Source organism: Tamandua tetradactyla, chromosome 1 (genome assembly GCF_023851605.1).
Source record: "Tamandua tetradactyla isolate mTamTet1 chromosome 1, mTamTet1.pri, whole genome shotgun sequence".
Taxonomy (NCBI): Eukaryota; Metazoa; Chordata; class Mammalia; order Pilosa; family Myrmecophagidae; genus Tamandua; species Tamandua tetradactyla.
The window spans coordinates 484,852-511,945 of NC_135327.1; the positions used below are offsets into that span (position 1 = coordinate 484,852).

Consider the following 27,094-nt stretch of genomic DNA (forward strand, 5'->3'; position numbering starts at 1 on the left):
TCTTGGTGGAGGCTGGTCTATTTTCAATTTGTCCTTATTCATAGAAGAGTCCAGCCTTTCAGGGGTTTAAACAGAAAGACTGAGATGTTTGCTAGGACTTTTTCTCCATGACGGGCCCTGAACTCCTAAGACTGCTGAAAATTTTGCTTATTTTCTCAGCCCTATAGCTGCTCTTCTATGCTTAGCTTCTTGGCCATTGTACCATCATATGCTCCACTCACCCACCCACCCGCCTTCCCCACCCTCCTCCAGGTGAGGAATCAGTAAATGCCTTGAGGTAAAATATGTGGAGAATTCCAGACTTACTTCTCTGTAGTTCACTCTTCTCAGGGATTTGGGTGACTTGAGCCCTGACTGTCTTGGTTTTTCTCTTCAAACACCTGCTTTCTTGGGGATTTTTTGTCTTCTTTTAAAACATTTTTAATTTTATATAGTTTTTACTATTGTTCTTGGTGGGAAGGGTGGTCTGAAGAAGCTAGTCCTTTACAGCAGAAGCAGAAACCGCCAGACTTTTCTCATGTTCTCTTATAACACTATGTGCTTCCAACACCACACACTTAGGTTACACTGAATTGCTTGATAATGGATGTGTAGTCCTTATTCGACTATAATCTTTGTGAGAACAGGAACACCGTTTTTTCCTTATTGTTAATTAACGTGAATCCCAAATCAACAGCACATGCCTTTCATTTAGTCATTTGTTAGTTCAAAGATATTTTTGAGTGCCTACTGTGTACTAGGAATTGCCTATGTGCTGGGGATTCAGTGGTGAATAAAACAGACATGGTCCCTGACTAAAAGATCTCTGGTTAATCTACTGGGGGAGACAGGTTAAAATCAGTAAACAAACAAAATCATTACAACTTGTGGTATATGCTCTGAAGGAAATAAGTTGGTACTGGGATAGAGAATAACAGCAGGAGAGTAAGGAAAAGCCATCTGAAAAGAGGTAGTGATATATTAGCTAAGCACTGAAGGATAAGAAGAATTCAGCCATATGTAGTATGGAAAGAAAATTCTTGACATGTACACACACACACACACACACACACACACACAGGTTTCTGAAGCAGTGAAGAGTGTGTATAGGACTGAAAAGGCAATGAAAAATAGTGACTGAATGGCAGAAGCACACCAGATGAGGTTGGAGAGATAGGCAGAGGCTTTGAAGGTTTTAATAAAGAGTTTGGAAAGTAGGTGCTTATTACCTATTTGATAAATGGATGTAAGTATTTTATTTTTCTTAAAAAAAAATCCCTGTTGTTAAAAATGTCCCATTTCATTCTTTGCAAACAGCTCTCCATCTAATGGGATATCCTTGTGATAGAGGGAAAGCTTGTATCAGACATACAAGGCTGAGAATTATCATTGTTCTTAAGTTTTTGTCTACCTAGGGATTTTTGATATTCTGAAATCCAAAGCCAAAGAGGAAGAAGAAAAGTGAAAGGATGAAGGAGCAAGGCCTTTCATTCAGTTCAGGTAAGGACAAACACCAGTGTCAAAAAAAACTGTAAAAGACTTTGAAATGGGCAAAAAAGATTACTGATTGTCCAGTGTAGCAGAACTTCCTGAGTTATTTGTGCCTTTCATTGTCTTTAAAGTATTCTGAAACAACATAAGTTGTAGAAAACTGGTAGTAATGCACGTGACTTTTATTCAAAGAAATTCAAATGAATCCTGTTCAATGCAGATATAATTATTTGGTTATTAAAAATCTCTGTGGATGGATACACCAGTTTTGCATCTAATAGCAAATTTATTTCAGCATTCTTGATTTCCCATATGTGTGTGCTCTCTGAATTCTTCTTTGAATTGGTTGTAATATTTTACCTATTCCCTCATTAATTAATCAGTTAATTAACCTGATGTGTACACTTTATATAATTATGACATCAATGACTTTATCTTAAAATCACCATAGTTTAACAGTTCTGGAGGATCCAATGAGATGCACAATTGATTTATCTGACAGAGATGGTTAAACTTCATTGTCAGAGAAGTTCATCTTATGGGTGGCTTAAACTTGGACATATCTTTCTTTAATTCTTGGAGTAAATGCCAAAGCAGTAAATAAGATTTTAATTTTGTTGATTTTCTGCTTCTCTAATTTCCTCCCTCTACTGATTGTGGTTCTGTTTTTGTATCTGCACACACAGCTAATAAGTTATTCTCTTTCGGTGGTAGCAATGATGAGGCACTTGGTTTTATGGTCCAAACATTTGGTGATATCTATATATGGATGATAGAAATCTATTCTCTGTTGCGTGAGAGAATCTGTTTTGTTAGTCTTTTTTGTTTGTCTAATTGTCCATTTTGAACTCAATCAATTTTCCTTCTCTGGAAAGGAAAACAGCTCTTGATTTGTGGACTGATTAGTTTTTGTGCTTTTGTATTTACTCCTGACCGTTGACTGAAGCTGTAGAACTAACGCTGTATGTTCTTTTATGTGTTTGTGTCTATACTTCAGAAAGGCTTTTACCTAGTTTTGTGAATTTGAAATATTTTCCTATTTCTGGAGGTTTTTAATAAATTAGACTGTATTGTCTCAAATTAAAGGCACTGTTCTGATTGGCTTAGAGATGGAGTAAGTTCTATATAAGATATGTAATATATTATATATTTATATAATATATATAAGGTATTATATACATAGAATATCAAAAATTGCCAGATAATATGGACATTTAATATATAATATTTAAAATATGCTACACTAAAAAAATTTCTTCTCACAGAAGCCACTAACAGAAACATTTTCAGAATCCAAGTTCACATAGTTAAGGCAAATCTTTGGCAAATGAAACTAGCTTAATAATTTTGGTCATTAAAAAACTTCAGCTATGTTCTTTCTCTTATTTATCAATGTTAAGTATAATAAAAGTAATCATTTTATTTCACTTGGGTTTGTTTTACCTTAACTTATCTAGGTTTACTGATCAAATAAGCTAAAACTATTCCTACATAATGTTTAAGATTGTGAAGAACGTAAAATTGTGCTCAATGAAATCAAATCATTATTCTGAGAAACTTTATTTCAACAATAATATTTTGTAATATACAAACATGAAAATAATTTTCAAGTTCTTTATGTAACTTAAATCTTGAACTGATATTGAGTTAATTAATGAAAAATCAGATAGATGATTTTTAAGATAGATAGAAGATGTGAACATTGGTTGCTAAACATATTTTGAACTAATATACTTTTGTTTCTAAGTTAACATATTTTGCTTCTTGTCTTTTATATGCTACAGAGAGGCTATATATGGTTCGGCCATTTTAATGAACTTGTTTATCCATCTTTTTTACATTAAGAAGGTACAAAAGGAATGGTTGTGGCTGTAAAAAGTTGTATTCTGTGTGTTTCAGAGCTTTGCTAGTCTGTTAAAATCCTTATATGTTGGCTCTAGGTTTCTCTGTGAAACAGAAATTAGTTATTTTCTTAAACATTATAATTAATATGGGGGCTTGCAATTATACTAAGAGAAATAATGACAGAGAAATACAGCTGTCTGCTTTCTTCATTTTTCAAGGAAAAAGAATAATTTTTTTCTTAAAGTACAGTTCTCAAATTTTTTGTCTCAGGATGCCTTTACAAGATCTTTTTTTTTTGCATGCTGTATGGTGGGGGTCAGATGTTTTTTTCCACGTGAGTATCTCCTTATAGCAGTACTATCTGTTGAATTTTGTTTGTTTGGGAAGGTATGGGCCTGGAATTGAACCAGGGTCTCCTGCATGGCAGGTGAGAATTCTACCACTGAACTACCCTTGCACCTCCCCTTTACAGAATCTTAAATGAAAATTTATTGAGGATCCCTAACAGCTTTTATTTGTGTTATATCTATTAATATTTACTATAACAGAAATTAAGGCTAAAAATTTTTTTAAAATTATGCTGGCACATTAAAAAATAATGATGAAGTTAGTATAGGCAACTTATTTTTCATGCTTTTTAAAAAATAATCTTGAAAAGCTCATTAATGCCTGGCTTAATAGACATCTGCTGGGTTCTCAGATCTGTTTCTTCATTTAATCTGTTGAAATATCACTTATGTAGCTGTTGGAAAAACTCCATGGTACTCTCATGAAAGAAATTATTATGAAAATATGTTCTGATTTGAAAAGATGTATGTCCCCTAGAAAAGCCATGTTATAATCAAAATCCCATTTCATAAAGGTAGAATAATCCCTATTCAATACTGTCTGCTTGAAACTGTAATCAGATCATCTCCCTGGAGATGTGATTTAATCAAGAGTGGTGGTTAAGATGGATTAGGTGATGACATGTCTGCACACATGTGGGTGGGTCTTGATAAGTTTCTGGAGTCCTATAAAAGAGGAAACATTTTGGAGAATGAAAGAGATTCAGAGAGAGCAGAGCAGAATGACAGAGCCACAAGAAGCAGAGTTTACAAGCCAGTGACCTTTGGAGATGAAGAAGGAAAATGCCACCTAGGGAGTTTCATGAAACAGGAAGCCAGGAGAAGCTAGCAGATGATGCTGTGTTCGCCATGGGTCCTTCCAGATGAGAGAAGAACCCTGACTGCATTCACCATTTGCCTTTCCAGATAAGACAGAAACTGTGCTGTGTTTGCCATGTGCCTTTCACTTGAGAAAGAAGCCCTGAACTTCACTGGCCTTCTTGAACCAAGGTATCTTTCCCTGGATGCCTTAGAGTGGATATTTCTATAGACTTGCTTTATTTGGGACATTTTCTCAGCCTTAGAACTGTAAACTAGCAATTTATTAAATTCCCCTTTTTAAAAGCCATTCCATTTCTGGTATATTGAATTCCAGCAGCTAGCAAACTAGAACAATGCACTAGAGATTAGATTCACAAAGTGGACATATATGAAGCCATACATCTCAAAGGAAGTCAGAACCACTTCTTAAGGGGAGCTTGTGACTAGCTTTACTGTATCCACATTGATAGACAAATATAATATTTTTTGGCCTCTGAAAATAAATGATTTTTTTTGCTGTTGTTTTCTGAGTATGTTCTTGAGGATTTTCAAGCCTTTAGGAGAGACACTATGCTTTATCTATCTCTTTTATCTCCAATCTGCCTAAGAAAGAGTCACCCAATGAATATTTGTTGAAATAAACTAAATTATATGGTTATAGAGAGCCAAAACAACAACTAACTAGGAGTAGGGGGAAGAATGTGGAGCTATATGTAGAATCAGAGACTTTGTAATCTAGAAGCATTGTTCCCTTGTAAACCTATGATATGTACAGAAGGCCAGAGAAAGTAGTGGCAGGGAGTTATATAGAATCAATGCCTCTTCAATGGTAGTCAGGTCTATAGGGGTAGAGAACTAAAATTACAAAATATTCTTTAGATTCCATAATATAAGTACCATCTCCATTTTCACACTATCACCTTTCTCTGTCACTAGTGAATAGTAATAATAGAATACAAAAATTAGCTTAAAATAATAGTACCAGTGTACTGTGGGGCATAACTGAGATTCTCAGTCCAGTTCTACAAAAACACTACAGAGAACATAGCAAAATAGCATAAGCAAAGTTTCCAAATAGCTATATAATAGAAAAATATTTTGCTGATTCTATTTAGCTTTTCCAAGCCAACCATGAATTCATTTAGATGCACAAAGCAAATAAATAAATCACAGTAAGAATGGCTCCTTGAGTTAATCAGTTTAAAAGAAATTTCTTTCTGAGGCTAAGCATAGTATCAGTTGATTCTAGGACATTAAAATTATTACTATGTGGATCAAATTGAAAAAAAGTTTGTTTTGGGTCTATCAATAGTTTTAGAGAATAGTGTGAATTGAATTGTATTCCTACAAAAGGCATGTTTGAGTCCTAACCCTGGTCCTATGAATAAGCCATATTAGTAATTAGGGTCTTTGAAGATATTATTCACATGAGGCCAAATTTGATTAGGGTGTGCCTTTAATCCAATATAACTGGTATCCTTATAAGCAGAGGACATTTGGACCCAGTAAGACAGAGACAGAAAAAGAGAGAGATGGCCACACAATAGAGACAGAGATTGATTTATGCCATAAACCAAGGAACTTCATGGACTGCTAGCCACTGTGGATGATGAAAATGATTAATACTACAAATATAAGGATGTTCTGCCATTAAGAAAAAAGATAAAGGAATCTTAAAGGTTCACAGACAGCTCTGCACAGTTAATTCAATATTTTATATACATCATGCTCATTTGTGGTACAACCACAAGTATTTATGGCCAACTGCCCAGAGGATCTCCATGCTAAAAAGGTTCATTATCACAGGCTTAAAGTATACTCCTAATCATCACCATGTACTTTACAAATGCATGTTTAGTTATAAGGTTTTATAGATTATAAGATTATAATTATAAGATTACAACTATACATTTAGTTATAGTTTGCCAGGTCATTCTAAATCCAGCATTGCTGTGATAATGAAAGCTTAACTTTTTGTACTGTAAATTCTAACATAACTGAGACTTACTTTTGTTTTTTCTCACCATTGTATCTAGTACAATTGGGTAATGAGTGAATGAATGAGTGAATGCATGAATACAAGTGCCATCTCAACAAGTATATTATGGCTCCTAAATAAAGGATGGAAAGGAGATTAACAATTTCAAAGATTGAGGTTAAAAAAAAACTATATGGGCCATTTACATTTTTAAAATTTCCATGATTTTAAGAAGTTAAAAATAATAGAAATGAAGGGCTTATTTTCAGAACACAGTAAGAGACTTAAAATAAAAGAGAAAATTAACCTGTTCTACTTTTCTTTAAGAGGGCTAAAGGATTTTTTTTTTAATCTCAAACATTTCTGATTCTGCTATAAAGCTCTGAATTTCCACTAGATTCACTTTTAATGTTTCCAGTTTGATTTTAGCATCTCTGATTGAAGTTTTGTACAAACTAAGCAAAACAGGGAGCAGGAAGATTTTCAGAAGTCCTTAGAAAAAGATTGACTTAATTTCCTTTTTAAGATTAGGATTAAAATGACATTTTGACACATTCTGAATGGCTTGAGATGCTATCTTTATAGGAAAAGAGAAAAACGTATTTTTAAGCCCCTCCTGGTGATTCTAGATCACATGAAATTTTTAGCAAGAAGAGGGCTAAGGGATACAATTCCATTGTATCCTGACTCATGGAATTCCATCCCCTACATCTTCTGCCCCCTCCAAAGAGGTTGTCCATTATCTCTGCAGCAGGTAGTCACAATCCATTGTCCTAATAAATTATTGAATTTGTACAGTTAAATATCTATAGCTAGCAGCTAATATTCTTTATGTCTTCTGAGAGTGTAGAGAGCCATTAGTTTGTAATATTTCATTCTAATAATAGAAGCGAACATTTCTTAATATGAAATCTCTAGTTCTTTCTTCTTCTTATCTACTTGAACTACACTGAAGCCAACCTATTACTTCCCTGTCACAGGAATATACACCCATTGGTAAAATCTATAATTGATAACATTCTATTTACAATGCAGCACAGATGTCAGAAATATTTTTACCTGTAAGCCCAGCTCCCCACACCCCCGACCCTGAACTTTTTAAAAAAATTTTTTTTACCTCATTCCCTGTTGACATGACTGCAACCACTGGAAACTTATTAACTTCATCCTCTGTGACACCTACAGTTGCCAGAAGACCAATCTCTGAGAGGCCCATGTGGCTTCCCTTGGCTAAAACGCATTCCCCTCTTTTAATATCATGGCCGATGGGTCTGAAAGTCAAAGTAAAACCATAAGCAGTATGATTAGGAATAACATTTTCTCATATAAGAGGGAAACTTTAGCATCAGAGAAGGAAGACACTCAAAGGGAGAAAAAGGTCAGGATGAGAGGAACTGGATAATAAAATGAAACAATTCTAAAAACTCTATGCTTTTATCATTTAAAAAACTGAAATTATACAGTGGAAGACAGAAATAGGATTTGTATTTAATACTGCTAAATAGGCATATGCTATTTCATATTTGGAAATAATTTTCCAAATTGCATTTTATTTCATTAAGTTAACAGCAATTGCAAACTTTCTTTGATAAAAAGCAAGAATTTGTATGAAAATATCTAATGGCATGAATGAATCTATAGCTAGCTAGCTCTGTGGTGAGGAGAATGATGCTGATGAGGTTACAGTCATAGAGGTAATTTTCACTTGGACCACTCAGGTGACTCTTGTTATGTAGCCCCAGGGATACATTCATCTTGGCCTGCTGCCAGAAGGATGGGAGAAATGTAGATTTGTTATGAGAGATGTTAAGCAAACAGTGGTATTAATGGAATCAGGGCCAACTTAATCCATTGTAAGAAAAAATAATTTAAAGTATATGTACTATTAATGGTGAGAAAGTTGTCTCATCTTTGTAAACTAACAGCAACAGATTATTTCATTATTATTGGTATTCAATAGAGGACAGGCTATCAGCTAATTGTGTAAATATCCAATTCTGGAATTATCTGTGTTAACACCAAATTCTGGATTATTTAAGGGTGAGGTTAGGTAATTCTGGATTATCTAGGGGTAGAGTTACCTGTGGATTATGTAGGCTCATGACATTACCTCCTTCTCCTGTTGCTTTTGACTATTTCATTTGTCTTTAGTGTTTTTAATAAAAAATAGGTAAGGCAGACATAGGATGAATAATTCAGAACATTCATTTTGCTATGTATTAACAGCCCTGAAAACTAATGGGTAATTCATATAGCTGTAGATTTATAATAGCCATACTTTCCTAAATTTGTGAAACAGGAGTTGGCTATATATTCTATATGTTATGAAATTACCTGATATCTTGGCCTGGCCAAGCTTGCACCAAAATTTGCACTTCAAGTTCTTCAGTGCCCTGCAATAAGAGCAGGCTGTATAATTTGAAACAGAACAATCCAACAGAATTTCTGATTATCATTGATTTACCCAGATGCTTTTACCATAAAATAGGCTGAGTATATAAAAGCATGGAAAAACAGAAAACCATTTGTTAACCCTTTTAAAACCCTATGAATTTCTATCACAGGTTCCTGAAAAATTAAGGTGTTTGGTGCTAGGAAATAAACTAAATATTTTATCTCATTTTCATGTTTTAAAAAAAGTACCAATTCAAAGATTGAAATATGCTTTGCAAGTAGCATTCTCAAGGTAGTATGGCTACCTTAAAGGATAAAGTGAATGCGCATGGAGATTACCTTTCTTTTCTGTTTACACGAATCATGGATTCAACACCTTGCCAAGGTTCCCAGCTATATGGAGGAATTTCAGTGAAAGACTTGTAGTTTGCCTGGTAGCATATTTCTATAAATTAATAGTGATCATCAATTTTACATTAATGGACTGTGAATAATATTGTGATGTTGGAAACATGTTGTCATCTGGCAGAGTTTGCGGATGCACATGTTTTAGATTTCAACACCCTGTTGGTTATCCTAATGCCAATAAATTGGCTTGGACAATTTTAGCAGAAGGCATTGAGACCTGAATTCTAAGAGTTGAATTGTTTAAGTACTCCATGTAGAAAGATGATTAACAGGAAAATCTCAGATCAAGAAAGGTTGCTATCTCTTGGGATGGCCAAATTTCATTCTATTTGCAGCCCAGGAGAAGTTATATATATATATTTTTAATTTTTAATATTTATTTTTCACATCAGTTTTTTGGCATGGGCAGGCTCTGGAAATCGAACCCAGGTCTCTGGCATGGCAGGTGAGAATTCTACTGAGGCACCACCATTGCACCACCCTAACATCAGCTTTAAAAATATTTCTAAAGTATCTTCACAAAGCAAGAAAGATGGCCAGTCATTAAAACCTTAGTTGAGATGACTCTACTTTGAGCAGTGGCTAATGCTCTAGTTTCAGTAATTACCACTAGTTTTCAGGAGAAGAAGACCTGCTTGAGACCCCAAAAGATCTCAAGTCCATTATTTTAGGCAACAAAGGGGGAATTGGCTTAAATTTAATATCTTTAGGCTGTCATTTGGTAGAGAAATTTTCCTTGGATTGTAGAAAAGCAGAGCTGAACATGTCATTGTTCAAATGCTTGACTTAGTGTAATGTAGTATTTAAGAACTGGTCTAGTGATCTTTGTTAAATTCCTCTCCATTACATTCTGAACTTATGACTTCATATTTTTTCAGAAGCTAGCATCAATGAACAAATTTCTCAGCTAGAAAGTATATCAACAGTTAATATCTTTGTTCTATCTTGAGGCAGTTTTTACCTTATTTGAATGTGAAATTTCTTGGTTCAAACATGGCTTAAATTCTGTTATAATAAAAACAATAATCACAAAACTCCCTCCCATAACAAAAGAATTTTAAGCTGAAGGCTGTATTTATTGGAGACCTGTGCACTACAACGTAAGATTCCAATATAACCAACAAACTGGGCTAATCTCATAAGCACTGCAGAAAACGGGCCTGACATAATAGTCCACAGTAAAAACAGCATGGTAAGACCTGGTAATGACATACATTACCTGATTCCCTGATAAGTTCAGCATCTTCCACTTGTACTACTCCATCAGTGCCACAGGGGATTGGAGCACCTGTTGTCACCCACATGACTTGTCCTGACATTACTATCTGAGTTGGCTGAAAATACAAACATGTAAGAGAGTTGAATTACTTTGCTATCACAAAGGAAAAGTCTCCAGGAAACATAACATTTTTAGAAATAAACAATAAAATGAAAATCTTAGGGTCTTATTTATTTTTGGCCAATGTAATAAAAACTAACCACAAACAGGTACATTTATACCAAAGAGGCTTTAACTTGATTTAAGTTGACTTTATATGTTCTTCAAGGTAATGACTATTCAATGCCTTTCTTGGTGCCATATTTTCCTTCTGAGTAACTGCCACATATTTTCTGCCATTGACTCTCACTCAAATAATGTGAACTTTCTTTGTATAGGTAAAGTGATTTCAGAATCTGTTAAGAAAATAAATGCTAGGTGTCATGGTTAGGGACAGGTGTCAACTTGGCCAAGTTATGGTACCTGTTCATCTGATTGGGCAAGCGCTGGCCTGTCTGTTGCAATGAGGACATTTCATAGGATTAGGTCATGATCACGTCGGCTACATCCACAGCTGATTCCATTTGTAATCAGCCAAAGGGGAGTGTCTTCTGCAATTAGTGATGCTAAATCCAATCATGGGAAGCCTTTTAAGGAGGACTCAGAGGAGACAGGTTGCATTCCTGCTTTGGCTGGTGAGCCTCTCCTGTGGAGTTCGTCCAGGCCATCCATCAGAGTCATCGGCTTCGCAGCCTGCCCTGTGGATTTTGGACTCTGTGTTCCTACAGTCACGTGAGACACTTTCATAAATTTTATATTTGCAAGTGTTCCCTGTTGATTCTGTTTCTCTAGAGAACCCTAACTAATACAGTAGGCAATATGATTTTATGAATGAGTTATGAAAAACTAACACGTTTGTGATTTACTGAACTTCTGAGGCTTGAGAAGTGCTTTATTAACTAAATGCTTTATTAACTGTATTTTTGGTTAAATAAAGACAAACCAAAAAATTATTTTAATTACTGCTCTTGAAAATCTTTCTAAAACATATTAATTCAACTCTCAACTAAATAGCATAATTCTAGCAAATGTAGTTAAACCATTTAAAAATGATTCCAATGTTTGTCATGATTTGGGTTGAATATTAAGTCCAAGATTTTCATTGTCTGAACTCTCATATGGATGGCATAGGAAGCTAGGCTAAATATTTTCTGACCACAACACCTGCCCTACATGTGGAAAAGCATATTTATATAAGATCAGTCTCATAGGTTTGATCCATTCTCAGAAGAGTCACTTGTCCTGAGCCATGATGTAGATCAGAGTTCAGAAAAGGAATGCTTCAAATTCTTCCTTAAAGAAAATTTTGAGAAAACATCATTCCCCAATAAAAAAGATATCTTTCCAAAGATGTATGCCTCATAAATATTTAAAATCTTAGGAATTGTCAAAGAAAATAACCTACACTGGAAATACAATCAAAGTTAAACTGGAAATGCATTACTAGAAAAGCTTTTGAAAGCTTCTGTTCATAATATTATTGCTGCAAAGAAAACCATAAATAGTTAATATTTATTAAATCTTCAAGCTATGCTTGAAGTGTTAAGTGCATTATATATCCTAGAATAAAAGTCCTATAGAGATAGGGATTTGTCTTAGCTTCTGTTTGCCTCTCCAGATTATACCACCAATTCCCTACACTGTGTTGTGGCCCAGAAAGTGGGACTTTGTGGACTATCTTGACCAGATTGCCATCACTCTGGTTTCTGATTAGGTTCAGCCAATGGGAGGGACCAACAGTGAGATAAGAGGGTGGGAGACAGACAAAAGTAGGCTCTTTACCTGGTGGGTTGCATTTTGGCAATGCTGTATCGACACTATCACTGAGGGTCAGGCTGCATTTAGGTAGCCTGCTCTATTAGCTATGAATCTCCCCAGGTACAAGTACCACTCTCGTGTCATGTCTCTTCAAACCTACAGGTGGTAATAGAGTTTCACTACTGCTAGCAGTTGAGTCTTTCACATTCCTTTGTTGGTTTCCCTTTTATCTATCTATCTATCTATAGATATCTATCTATATATTTCCCTTATATATATCTATATATATTTCTATATCTTGGAAATAGCCATGCATTAATCTCTCTTAAATCATCCCTTTCCCAGACATATTGCTCTATCACCCCAAGGCCTAGAAAAGTACCTAGTACAAAGTAGATACTCTAATAAACAGTTCTTCCAGAAGAATGAATGAATGTGTGTCATCTCATTATCACAACTACTACATTATTATCATCACTTTATAGGTTTGGAGTCAGAAACTTAAACAGATAAGCTAATTTGCCCAGGATCACCCACCATTAAGTAGTAGCACTGGGATTTAAATTTAGGTATGTCTAATTCCAAAGACAAAGACTACTACGGCATACCCTCCTTAATAAATCAACAGTTTATGTAAAAAAAATTTATAGTGCCATTTCTTACAGAAGAGTGATATTGGATCAATATACTCTTCATGCTATCTTTTTTTGGCTTACAATTCCAATGTTCTCCATGTTTTTCTCCCACAGATACTGGACAAGGATATTCTTAGAATCAGACTTGGCACTGAGCTTTATATACAAATGTCCTGTTCTTTGAACAAAAGAGACACTCCAGACTTATTTAAAATTGTTACATTTTAATGTAATTTTCCACCAAGATATTAAAAGAGTTTAAAATGAAAAGCTTAGGGCTCAATACATGTAAAACTTATTAAAAATTTTCAACTCCAGATATTTTTTACTATGGAGCATCTCAATCTACTATATATGACCATTTTGCAGTTTAGTAATTTTTTTATGAAAAGCATTAACATCTTGATGCATGTGGTTTTTTTAGAGGAGGTGCTAATATCAAAACTGTCTTCTGTGCCTGAAGAACAATAACTTTTAATACAGCCTAAAGAGGTGAGTCCTTTCCTGAAAGCGTCTTTTCAGCTAAGCAGAAAATGAATACTAATGTGAATTTCATGGTAGTTCCTTCTCAGACTGAGATGTGTTAGCCTAGAGTCCTTCTTCAGTTCAGTTGAGAGGATGTACTATATTTGCTAAATTTATTTTAAGTTCTACTGTGGTTGGACCTGTAATTTTCTCCACTTCTTGAATTAAACCAATTTATATGAATAGTTTCTATATGATTAATGAATAAAAAAATGTGCCTCTCTCCAAAAGAAGCAATTCTATGTGGTAGGTAGATGACTCATGCCAGCGCACATACATTAAACTCAATTTAAAAGCTATTTTTGGATATATAAAGATATTTATATATCTATGTAGAGTGGACACTGCTGGGCAAGTTATCAACATACCTAGGGGACACCTATTAGCCTTCACCTACACAGCTCTCCACTCCTTTACAACTCTTTGCAAATATTTCAGTATGTTTTCATTCTGCAGCCTGGGGAGACATTAGTTCAACTAAAATGCCTGATCATACCTGATTTGGGAAGAAGAAGCCCCAGTTGCTTATCAGAGGCAGAACTCTCAGTGGTAGGGCTCTCTCTTCTTGAGTTGGGCAGCACAAATTGGTTTTTCCTCTCTGCGTGAAGTAGAGTATACGATGCTGCTGTTTGCTGACCCTGACCCAAGCAACTGGGCTGCTCAGGAGATCACTCATGATGGGATCTGTTCCCCTGCTCTTTGGACACTTTGTCATTTGCTGGAAGTTTCTGTTGTGCCTGAGCTTGTGTTCCCAGAATATAGTGACCTCCTCCACAGATACATAAATTGCACCTAACTGAACCAACTGCAAATGCTACACTTTAGCAGTAAGTGAAGAACTTCTTTTAACTTCCAGATTAGTAGTCATTCTTCCCTTTTTATTTTTATTGCTGTTCCTTATATTCATTATATAAACAGTTCAAATCTTGATATTTCCTTAATGGAAGCGTGAATTGGATTTTTTTGAGCTTTGCCCAATGGCAGCACTTTATAATTATATAGTATTTTCTTTGAACATGTTCAGTGCTAATTAACGGGTTCAAACTATAAATGATTTAAGGTCAAGTATTTTGATACCTCAAGAAGACATTTTTTAAATCACTATCTCAGTGTGTGCAATGGCACTCCAATGTTCAAGTATATGTACTTTCTATAAGTGAGCAATTTGGCTCTCACAAGGTCTCTGAGATTGTTAAAAAAGTCTGTGTGATAGATCAGTTATAGATAAAGGACATCACAGAAAATTTGAAGAAAATCCATTTCTTGTATAGTTTGGGTCTTTCTTTCCATCAAGATTTTATAGGAAGTTATAAGAAGTTAGCAATATTTGAACTGTTTCACAATTCTTCTCATGCTCCTAATTCTCTAGTACAGTTGGAGGTCTTAACTAATAGTAAACAAGGTTTAAGAAGTTCACAAGACCCTGGAAACGTGCTACTTATGGGCCTAGTAGGCTGTAGGCACTACCAACTATTTGCAGTTTCCCTAAGAATTCCATTTGACTATCTTAAACATCCCTGTGTCTTGATTTATATACTACTTTCTCTGCCTTGAATGAGCCTTTCCCATCTTGCTTTTGCAAAACTCTCTGAGGCCCAGATCCAATGTCATTTCCCTAATTTTCCCAGGCTGAAATGTTCAACCTGTCACAGCACTTGACTTCATACCATTAGTTTAATGCATGTTGGGGACTGGATCACGTCCTCTATAATAAAGACATGTATAAGTCCTAACCTCTGGCCCTAGGAGTGTGAATGTATTTGTAAATAGGATCTTTAAAGATCTTATTAAAATGTGGCCAAATTGAATCAGCATAAGCCTTAATTCTATATGACTGGAGTCCTCATAAACAAAGGAAATTAGGACATGGAAGTAGAACCCACAGGAGGAGACCTAAGGAAACAGATCACCATGTGACAGAGGCAGAGATTGATTGCTGGCAGGCTACCACCGAAGTACTATAGACTTTGGAGAAAGTATGGCTTACCAACACCATAATTTTGCATTTCCAGCCTCTAAACCTATGAAGCAATAAATTCTTTTTGTTTAAGCCAGTTTGTGGTATCTGTTATAACAGCCCTGGAAAACTAAGACAATTCCCAACAAACTGTATCATATTTAGTTGTTTATCTCTTTTACTAGGTGAAAACTTCTTATGTGTAGTAATCATATCTTAATCTAGTTTATATCCCCAGAACCTAGCAGAGTGCTTGGTACACACAGTAGGTGTGCTCAATAAATGTTAGACCCAACATTTTTTGGATGGCATACAAGTAATGCTTGAATAATTGCTATTTTATGGCTTTAGATTTCCACTGAGGATGGAAATAGGTTCCAAGAAGTCAATTAAGTTATTAGGTCACAAGGAAACTAATTTATTAAAAAACAGAACCAAACCTGGCTGTTCTTTTTTTTAGGGAAATGGTTATAGGGACTAAAACTAGCCTGCTTTCAGCATGGACAAATGATCTAATCACTGCAATGCAAGACCTAGCTTCACAACTGTGTACATGGATCTCCTCAGTGCTTGCATACAGAGATGAAGGAGACAGGTCACCACCACTGGCACCACCCTTTCTTTTATATACTTCCTTAACCCCATTCTATTGTCAGTGTACATGGAAGTACATGGTAAGCCAAAAAAGAGAAGACATGGGATGTTGTTTTTTCCCAACTGCCACCTTTATTTTTACACAGTGTTTATGAAAGCTTGGTAGTAGTAGTTGAGTTTACCAGCCCAGGAAGAGGAAACTTTGAAGGGGAGGTGAAGAGAGAGAAGTGCTTTAGTTCTATTTGATAAGGTAAGAAATCTTTTAACTGCTCTCCATAACTCATTGGATTAACAGGTGCTTTCTATTTCTTCTTAAACATAATACAGAGGCCGAAAGCACACTTTAAGTTTGAGGTTGGTGGACTGTTCTCTTTACACCTGTAAAATACTGCCCCAAGAAGCAACTGAGTTTGTTCCCAAATTTATTTGTATCTGTTTATGTCAATAATAGTCATTGAATTAAGTAATTTAAATAAATATTACACAAACCATTGATACATGTGTATGAAAAGAGATACTTTTTCCTTATAAAATTAAGTCAAACTTTTGGAAAAACTCAACTAAAGGGATGCTATTAAAAAGAACTGTTGTCAAATGAGGTGTGGTTAAGGTAACTGTAAAATCTAGACAGTCTATGCTTAGATGCTTTACAGTGTCCTTAAGTGTTCATTCACTTTAAAGAAACTGAAACTGGAAATCACAGACAATGCTTTATGGGTGTGATTTATGTAAGAAACACCAGACTGAAGTTCAAATAGCAGATACTTACTATAAGAAAAGTCTTGGCTTTCTATCAAATTAACAAATAAATGTACACTTAAGTTAAATTTCTATTTCAATTAAACTTAGAAAATAGAAAACAATTCTTCACTTTAACTGATTTTCAATTAAATGACCAATTAATCATCTCAAAAGCATTGAATAAAAGGGCTTCTATTATACTTCTTTTATGGCCTATTAGTGTTCCATTTCTTAATACAAACATATGTATACCTAATCTCTGGCACGCTCCCTAGTGAGAAAAATTAATCTACATGATTACTAAGGAGGTTAAACAATCTGCTTCTTCTAAATTACCTTGTTTGTACCACAAGTTGGAGAAAAGTCTGAAAAGACCACCTAGACACTGTAATCCTACTCAGAGCATCAATGCTTATATAGAAAGAATCACTTAATCACAGAGCTAGAAAATGTATATGGGGCATGTCTGTGAGGCAGACCAACAACACTGTGACATATATTAGTAAACAGTTTCTTTAAATTAAGAAACAACAATTTCTTTAGTGCTTTCTCATAGGAAATATCCTTTAATAGCATTGAAAACTTATCTAATCCATTTCTAAAATTTTTACTACATTAATAGGAGAATTTAGAATTAGATTCTGAAAGTCAATGAAGCTAAAATTTGATGTTGGACCTAAGACCTATGGATGTCACCTGTTCACCAGCTTGGGATTCCCCAGTGACGAATCTGTCTCCTGGGCCATCAGCAGCTGTGAGGTGGAACAGAACCAAGAATGACCATCAGTATGAACCTACTCTAGGGAGTTAGAACCCAGTACTGGAATTTTAAAATTTGGCTCAAATTATCTGATAAGGTTTCAGAAAAGTGGAATTCATTTCTGGTCTCCTAAATGAGATAATGGCTTAATACTACTGGTTTGACATTTGGTATCCACAATTATAAGTACCAGTAGGAATGGTCTTAATTGTGTCCTTAGTGTCACTGTAGATGGCCTTCCTGTCATCTCATAATTTCCACACTCGTGCTTCTCTAATAGGAAGTTCTTTTTACCTAGGCTTCTAAATAAACACTGCCTTATTCATGTGCATGTGTGTGATTTTCCATATGTCTAAAAAATACCCATATTTTTCTTTCTCATTTATCCAATCTGATCTTCAGAATAATCCAGTGAGATAGGAAAACCAGATATTCCTTTCTTCATTTGACATTTGAAAGAAATGAGTTACAGAAAGAAGGAATGCAGTCAGAATTAAATGCCTTGAACAAGCGTTGGTTAGAAGTAGGCTGGGACTAAAACCAAGTTTCTTAATTCTCAGAACAGTTTTTTTTAAATAACGGATCACAATGCTATTTCTGAATCAGGAGATAAAGGCAGTACTGTATCACATTTTCCATTGACTATTTTTAAATCGGAAGAAATACTTTCAAAATTGGGGTGGAAAAACTTTTTAATCAATCTTTTTTTCTATATGCAATATAGTAATGGCTGGATGAAAAAGTATTCTAGGAGATAAATGTATAGTCGAGGTATGTTGTGTCTTTCAGACCAATGCTAGGTAACGTAATCTCTAGCTGATGAGTTTTTGATCATGGCTATTACCTCTGTATCATTTGAATACAGCAAGGTAGGCATATACATACAAAAAAGATAAAACCTTCTATATGATTTTTAAATTATATTTGCAATCACACTGATGTTTCCCCTCTTTTATGAAGAACATATGAAATTCATGGTTTATGTAACCACAAAGTGGCGTTTTTTTCTAAAGACTTCTATAATGTTTATAATGAGCTATTTTTTCTTCATTTTTTGTTTTGTTTTTTCTTTTTGTTTATAATGAGCAACATTTTTTTCACAGCTGGCTTTGATTAACCTAGTGTAGAAAGGGGCAATGAATTAACCTTCTATGTTCTAGATGTTGTATCTTGTATTTTATAGATATTATCTCATTTAATAAACTCATGCTTTCCTGTGACTTTTTCTGTTCTATTGTATATTCTGTGTTCACTTGTAAAAGCTAGAATAGTTTTCCTCCAGTTTTATTTTTATTGTTATTTTATTATGACACTTTAGTGGTTTTTTAAAACTTAATTTTTAAAAAATGAACTTAAAACGTACACAAGTAATTTTTTCTACAGTTATCAACATTTTGTCTTTTTCATTTATCCCTCATTTATTTTTGCAGTATTTTAAAGCGTATCATTTTATGATAAAAATTAATATGTAAGTTATATTTCAGAGTTCTATACTCATTGCAACTCAAATATGAATAGACTTATTTTATGTCTCCTCCCATATGCAACCTAGACATTTCTTCTCTTCGCTTTCTATAAAAAGAGAAATTAGCATGGTTTTAGAAGTAAAATAAAGCTGAATCTGAATCCAAGTTCTGCCTATTATTAGCTTTAGAGCTTTTACCAAGTTATAAAACCTCTTTTCTCACTGATGAAAATGGGGATAATTATACCTTTAAAATAATACCTTTTAAAGCTATTCTTTTCTTTCATTCATTTAGTAAATTCCTACTGAGTGTTTTTTATGCCCTAAATGTCATTAAGTACTGGGAGTAAAAACAGATGATGGTTTCTATTCTAATGCAGTGTCAGTTTTTTGCAATGTTTTTCAAACTCTGCATCACAAATGGAAGTGGGTTGTAAAATTAATGTATAAACAATTTATTAAATGAAAAATAATGGAAGTATATTCAACAAATAGTAAAGATAAGTGTTATTTCACAAAACCTGTTTTTTTTTACTTGTATATGTGTATATGTATGTATATTTTTATATATATATATATAAAATTGACTTGTGATGTATAATGTATTTAACATGTTTCTTATCATGGTTAAAACAAAACTCTTAAAGCCAGTAATGTAGTGGAGGAGACTAGAGTTTAATAAAATAATCATATTAATGTAGTGTAATTAAAATTTACATTAAGAAAACTGCTGTCAAGGAAAAGAAGATAGTTTTATGAGAGCATATAATTAAAGTCCCTGAGCTGTACAGGAGGTTCATGGAAAATTTCCCTGATAAAAAAATTTCTGATCCTGACTATGAAGGATGAGTACAATCTAAGTAGCTAAGCTGTCAAAAGTTGTGTGTATCTGTGTGTATATGTCTGTGTGGGGGGGGCAATGGCAGGTAAAGGCCTGTGGTCCGTGTCCTTCTTCAATCTTATACTCTAGCCATTTTCAACTTCTAGTACTCGATTTCTCTGACAGAACCAAGATGACTCACAACAGTGCCATGACATATGGTACTTCCAGTGCTTGAGTGTACTTCCCTAACCTTGCTCTCTGATCAAAAACTTCTTAGCTTTTATGACTTAATTCATGTCACCTTCTCTATGATGTCATATCTGACTCCCTTTAAGAGCCACTTACTTCCTCTTTTATTTCCCCACTGTACTCTGAAATATCTCTAATTATGACTTACTAATGTCTGCAGTTGTCTGTCTTAGGGGAATGATTAACACTTGCTGTATAATGGGTATTCAATAAATGTTCAATAAGTTAAGTGGTTTAAAATGTTCAACAAATAAATGAATGTGGTTCCTAAGAATTTTTTTAGAAAGATGCAGACAGGAATGAACAAATACATAATTCATTCCTCCTATTTTCCAACACAAAATGCTGTTTCAAATGTCTTCCATTTTCTGTTGATCCTTGTATATTTTTTTCTTGAAAAGTTGAATCAATATTATCTTTAGAATATTTAGAAAGATATTCTGATTAATTCTATATAACATAGATTATGTTATTATTCTTGTCTAGCAGAATACATAGTTCATAGTTGATATTGTTAAATATTTGTTAAAAGAATAAAGAAATGTATTAGGTATTTGTGCAATATTTAGGAAGTTTGTAAACTAACTTGTACTTAGTATTGTGTTTTGTAAGTTTTCTTAAATCATTTCATCAATGTATATATTTTATCTCTTCAGCTAGACTACAAGATCCTTAGAAGACCACTTCCTTTCTTTTGGTAATCCTCTGCTCTTCAGGCTTCATCCTTTCTCCTGTTCTCCCACACATGCACATGCATACACTCCAGAAATGTTTAAATCAATGTTTTGCAGAAATGTCACTGAATAAATTGTGACTGAAGAGTATCTGGGGTAACATAGAGGCAAATCTGGCATAGAGTCTCAGGGAAGGCAGTATCTGTATGAGCCATTAAGTGATTCTAAGAAGCAAGGGTGTTACCAGGGAAGGCCCACAATTGTACTCACCTGAACTATGTTCACTTTACGGTGAATATTTCCACCTGTTAACTATGCCTCTCTATTGCTGGCCAAAGGAAGGCTCAGTCAGTCAACCATATAGAAAATTATTGGTAACAACAAAGCGGTCATTTTTATTATTTATTATTATAACAATATAAACTTTAATGTACATGCAAATCATAAGGGTCACTTGCAAAAATATAGATTTCCATGCAGTAGGTCTGGGATAGGGCTTGAGATTCTGTATTTCTAGCACACTGCTGCTGCTGTTGCTGGCCCATGGACCACTTTTGATGAGGAATGAGGTATTAGAAGATTGAACTTAATGTGGACAAATTCGGACTAAAAGTAAACTTTTGGAATAAAAACTTAATGAACTACCACAGAAGTCCTGATTTTACAATTTAATACCATGGCATGCTATTTCTCGTAAAGACTGATAATTAATTACCAATCTATTTAACTTGCTGATATCTACTTTAAATATCTATTAAAGAGACAGGGTAAAGAGAAAGTTGCCATATTCAAGATGAATTCTACAAGTTTGGGTAGGAAGAAGGGAAATGGAGGTATGGTGGCACATGGACCCAAAGCTTGGAAAGAAATACTAAGCAAGCCACAGTATGACATTAGAAAAGATGGTGGATTCAAGATTTCTGTAAAGTCTTAGAATCTTTTTTCCCATCTAATTTTGATATATTTGGTAATGATTTTTCTTTTCTGCTTTCCAACTATAGGTTTTAATTCGAAGAAAGTGATAAACCCAATATAAACAAAACCCTAACAGCCATTCAAAATGCTTAATACTAGACCCTGAAGCTGCTCCCACTTCCTCCCTCTTTTTTTAATGCTCAGAAAACATTTTAGTTCTGTTTAACTATTTATTTGAAGATTCCTGGATATTTAATTTGATATAAAATTGATATCATTGGATAACTAATCATTATTGCAATGTTTTCTCATTTCTTATACGAATGGACTTTTAATAGAGAATGATCATCCCCAAATCATCTGCCATAACTGTTCTACATTTTCATTTTCTGGCCATATGTGACCTCTCTTTAAGCCTCCTAAAATTTTATAGCTGTTCTTTAATTTTCAATAAATGTTAGGACTGAAAAACCATGGCCTATAGAGAGAGCATGACTTTATGAAAGTCCTAGGAAATACCCTTGACAAGGAATAAGGCAGAGGAATTAAGAGTTTGTCTATTCTGATTATAGAACTTCACTGCCTAAGTTGGATCACAGGCACATGGCAACAGTATTTATGCATATACTAAAATACAGATTATAGAAAGGGTTGGGGTGGGGTGAGGGCAAGGGAAATTGACAAGGCTGGAATAAGAGGATTAATACTAGATTCAATTATACCGAGGGATTAAATAAAGTCAGTCATTTGTGATTTTATCTGCTGTCTTTTTTTTTAATGAAAATTAGGGAACGGGGTGAAGGATAAATGAGAGAGAAGGTATATTACATTTTCTACTATCATCTCCCAGAGGAAAATGCCCATTTATTGTTAGTATTGGGAAAGGAGGTATAACTTTTCCTTAACAGTGTTTTAAGGTTTGGGGAATTAACTAAATTATTCCAAATTACCTCTCAAATTCACAGAAATATTTCCACATCAGAATTGGAAAAAGGCAATAGGTTGTCAAATGATTTGGAGAACCAACTGTGACCAGAGAGGATTTAAGTGAAAAATAGAAACCTTGGAATATGACTTCTTTGAAAGAATAAGAACTAATTAAATTAAAAAAGCTATGGATGGTGGGGGTGCAAGGTAGCTCAGTGATAGAATTCTCTCTTGCCATGCAGGAGACCCGTGTTTGATTCCTGGCCCATGTACTTCCCAAAAAACAAACAAGTAAAACAAACAAAAATTCAACAAGTGGTGCTGCAATAATGGGATACTCACATGGAAAAAGAATGAAATGTGATCCCTGCCATACAGTATACAAAAAAAAAAAAAGGCTATGGATGGTGTCTATTGAATTTCAGTATTCATTTTAACCCACTGGAAGAAGTACAACAAAATGTTACTAGTGTCCAAGCAGAAAGAGAATGGGTAATTTAAAAATGTTCTTGATGTTTTGTATTTTCCAAGAGCATGTATTTCAATCAAGATGTAAAAAAGAAAAAACTTTAAAAATTCACTTTAACCAAATGGCAAGGATTTCTTGTTATATTCCTCAAGAACTGTATGTTACACATAGGTCTCAAAATAATTCCTAGTGTGTTCAAAATACTCCCTTTTTAAAATGATTCCAAATTAAGTTCCTGCAGGGATAAATCTTGCAAATTGAACCTCTGCCTGAAAATAGAGTTTGGGGTACTGAAATGTTTTGCCTTTATTAACATTTAAGAAAAGACTGTAAGACAATGCGCTCCCACATCACCACAGGGGGGTATGAATGCATCAAGAAGATCAGCTTTTTCAGTGTGAAGGGAGAAACCCATCCTCAAAAATATGAATAAACATATTGTATGGGTTTTAATTGGTAAAATGTCACTTTAATCTTCTATTCTCTGCTTTTATCTCTCACATTCATTCCCTCCTGAATACAGTCCACAGGTCTTTTTATCAGTGTATCATCACCATTTGATTCCTGCTTTCTTTACAATCTTTTTTTTTAAGCTGTTCTTACATATTTCTTAATTCCTTAGTCATTTTATTACTGTCTTGATTTTTCAACCCACATACCTTAAAGCAAGTGATCCTCCTACTGGTTTGGAGTTTTATCCCACATGTTTCTGAAGGACATTGGCTAATGCTTAGTGATCCAGAGCAACTTAGCAACCTCTTTACACCCAGAGTGTTAACAATGTTCACAGGTGCCACTGGTTCTTACTGGAAGGCCTAAGGTAAAGGCAGAGAAGAAAAAAGGGAGAATAAAGGGAGTGGGAGAAAGGAACAGGAGTAAAGGAAGAAAGGGATGGAGAGAAGGAGGTACACAAAGTAGAAAGTGGTAGAGAGACATAACAATTGCCTCAAGGATATTCTTTACCAAAACACTGCCTGGTGATGGTAGCACAAGATTGTGAATGTAATTAAGAGCACTGAAATATATATCTGAATGTGGTTAATAGGGGGAAATGTTAGACTCTATATATGGTAACAGAATAAAAATTAAAAAATAAATCCATGAAACTGAACTATGCAAACAATGAACCTAAGTTAAACCATGGACTATAGGTAATAGAATCATAAAAACGTGCTTTCATCAGTTGTAACAAATGAACCATACACATGAAGATGTTAATAACAGGCTAAGTATATGGGAACCCTGTATTTGATGCATGATTGTTCTGTAAACCCACAACTTTCTAATAAAAAAACAACACTGGCTGGGGTGGTATTACAAAACAGATGATTTATTAGCAAAGAAATAAAAATCACCTTAATTACTGAATATGGTAAAAAAGGCTTCTAAGACTTAGTGTTTGTATTTTTCTGAATTACAAATAAGGGTGAGATGCAAGGTTAAAAGACCAAATGCTATTTTTAGTCCATGAATCTTTGTCCACTGATGGCTTCTGCTGTCTCAATGACACATATAGACACATAGACACATCACCCATTCCTGCTTTGAGATTTGACCATTTCCACAAATGTTATCTTTTAAATCTCTTCATTATATATCTTAAAGAACTACTAACACTGCACAAGACAGAATTAATATGGATTAGGGGATGGGAGATAATCTTTTGAACTTTCAATACTGTGAGACATTATTTTAGCATGAAATAATTAAAAAAACACTGTGCTAAAACAAAAGAATAAATAAGAACTGAACAGCAATTTTACATAAAAATTTGATAGATTCTACAGTCAAGAAAGCCTTTTTTATGGCTCATATGGTTAACTGTTCTTTTTGGTAACAAAAAAATATCTGAGCAATAGTTTTTTTTTTGCTGAAATGTAGTTACTTCATGCAAAATCACAGAACAACATTCTGTTTGAGAATAGTCCTGACTCAAATAACTTATTTTCTCACTATCTCTGAGTTCATACTATGAAGAATGTAAAAAGTAGACTTTCTAGCCCCTTCTGTGTTTTATCTGAAGTAGTTCTAGTCTGGAATTAAGAATTTTGTCATTTTTATAGTAATCCTTTATGGCTACAGATTATAAGATCAAAGTAGAATTTACTTTGTAAGTGAGGAATAAGAAACAAGAGCCATAAGGTTATCAAAACAAACAAACAAACAAACAAAACAAACAAACAAAGACAAGAAGAGCCATGAGGCTATAAAAAAAACAAGCAGAGCCATGAGGGTTAGCAACAAAATAAAATAATTTTCTTTCTGGACAATAATCATTATTATGAACACTGCAGAAGAAATGATTTGGAAGAAAGAAACATAGGAGCCACTGGGGATTTATTATCATAAATAACTTTTTGGCTTTGACAATTTCAGAAGTACTCTAATCTGGTGAGATCAAATTGTCTGCTAAATGATGTTCACTCAAGAAGATGTTCCTGAGAAACAGAAAACTAGTGGGAATTAAAACATAAGATCAACATCCCTACCATTTTATTTATACAGAAGAGGAAAGTAACAATTCAGATAACATCTTTTTTCAGAGGCAGTAAATGAAAACGTGATTATATTAATAATAATGATGATGATCATAATTGCTATACCATTAAACATTTAAAAAGACAATTACTGAGTGCATTTTTTTTGTACCAGGTACTTTACTAAGGCTTTTTTATGGCATCTAATCTTTACAATAACCTGTTGGGGAAAGTACTATTATAATTATCATTATTTTACAGATGAAGAAACTGAGGTTCAAAAAGTATAAGTGATTTGTTCTAAATTCCAAAGATGGAACTGGCACTAGACCCCAGATCACTCTGACTTTGTACAAAGCCCATAAACTTAACCATTAGCTATATTTTCTCCGAAATAAGAATATCTTGCTAAAAGATGATGACTGAGGGAGGAGGTTAATGAATGTATCTTACTGCAAAAAGTGGGGAATTATCTTAATGGCTAAATACGTTTAAAAAAACAAACAGTAAAAAGATTCCATACCTGATCATTAAAAAGGAATTGACCTTCTTTAACAGCTCTGATAAACTGGAAAGCATTTTAGATATTTCTTCAACTATATTGGTCTTGATATAATACCTAATAATAGTTTCTAAGCAATTCACTTGCTTTTTTTTTTTAGCTTGCCTAGGCAGGCACCAGGAATCGAACCCAGGTCTATGGCATGGCAAGCAAGAACTCTGCCTGCTGAGCCACTGTGCCTACCCTCACTTGCATTTTCATCTTGGGTTCTTAGATTGGACTTCAAGCAGGAAAATACTATTAAGTATTTGCTTTTAAGAATTTTACAATCTCAAGTACCTCTGAGAGCTTCAATTGCCAGTACCATCATCTGGGGCTTCAGATCTTTGATGACTGGCATCTTCCAGGGAATTAGAAGCTTGTTTCATACTTTTTTTTCCTTGAAGCCCTTTATTGATGTATGAGTTTAAAGAAGGAAACAGACCAACCCATTTTATCCTTGTGTTGGGTATTTGCTCTGATTATCTTTGACATATATATGTTTTCATCTGGAAAACATTTGGAAAATTTCCAGGCTAAAATAGACTGCTGCCTGGCATGTTTAGGTGCAGAGGGAATAATTCATGGTATGGTGTTTTTATTCAATTCCTACATATTTGTAAGCAAGAATTTCCACATCACCATAGTACTTTCTCTGAAAAGCTGTAATCAATATTGTGTCAGAAAATATGTAGGTGTAGATTAATGTGATTATCTATGAATGAATTTCTTCTGATAACCATGGGAGAAACTGATATCAAACTGGCTGAATGCCTGGAATGACCCAAAGTCTGTAAAAAAAAAATACAGTTTGAGTTGGATGATACTCAAGAAAACCAAAATATTTACCTCAGACAGCATAGCCATCTTTCACTGATGCTGGGAAAGGGGGTAGGTTGTCTTTCGCATGCACATCTTGAGCAAGGACTCGCCCCATACCATCTGAAAGAAGAGAGAGAAAGAGAGAGAGAGAGAGAAAAATGTGGACTTTGTGAACAACAAGGTAAGCAGGCAACCATAAAC

At 34.3% G+C, this 27,094-nt stretch overlaps 1 protein-coding gene across 1 annotated transcript in view; it reads right to left on the reverse strand.

Moving 5' to 3' along the window:
• Nucleotides 1-213: 213 nt before the first annotated feature.
• LOC143679957 (uncharacterized) overlaps nt 214-27,094 on the reverse strand; it is a 137,985-nt gene continuing 111,104 nt past the window's right edge. Inside the window, exons 7-11 of the mRNA XM_077156453.1 lie at nt 26,921-27,013; nt 17,468-17,523; nt 10,463-10,577; nt 8,776-8,834; nt 214-7,712 (exon numbers count right to left, since the gene is read on the reverse strand). The gene's annotated coding sequence lies outside the window, so the exon portion shown is untranslated. The remainder of the gene's footprint in view (nt 7,713-8,775; nt 8,835-10,462; nt 10,578-17,467; nt 17,524-26,920; nt 27,014-27,094) is intronic.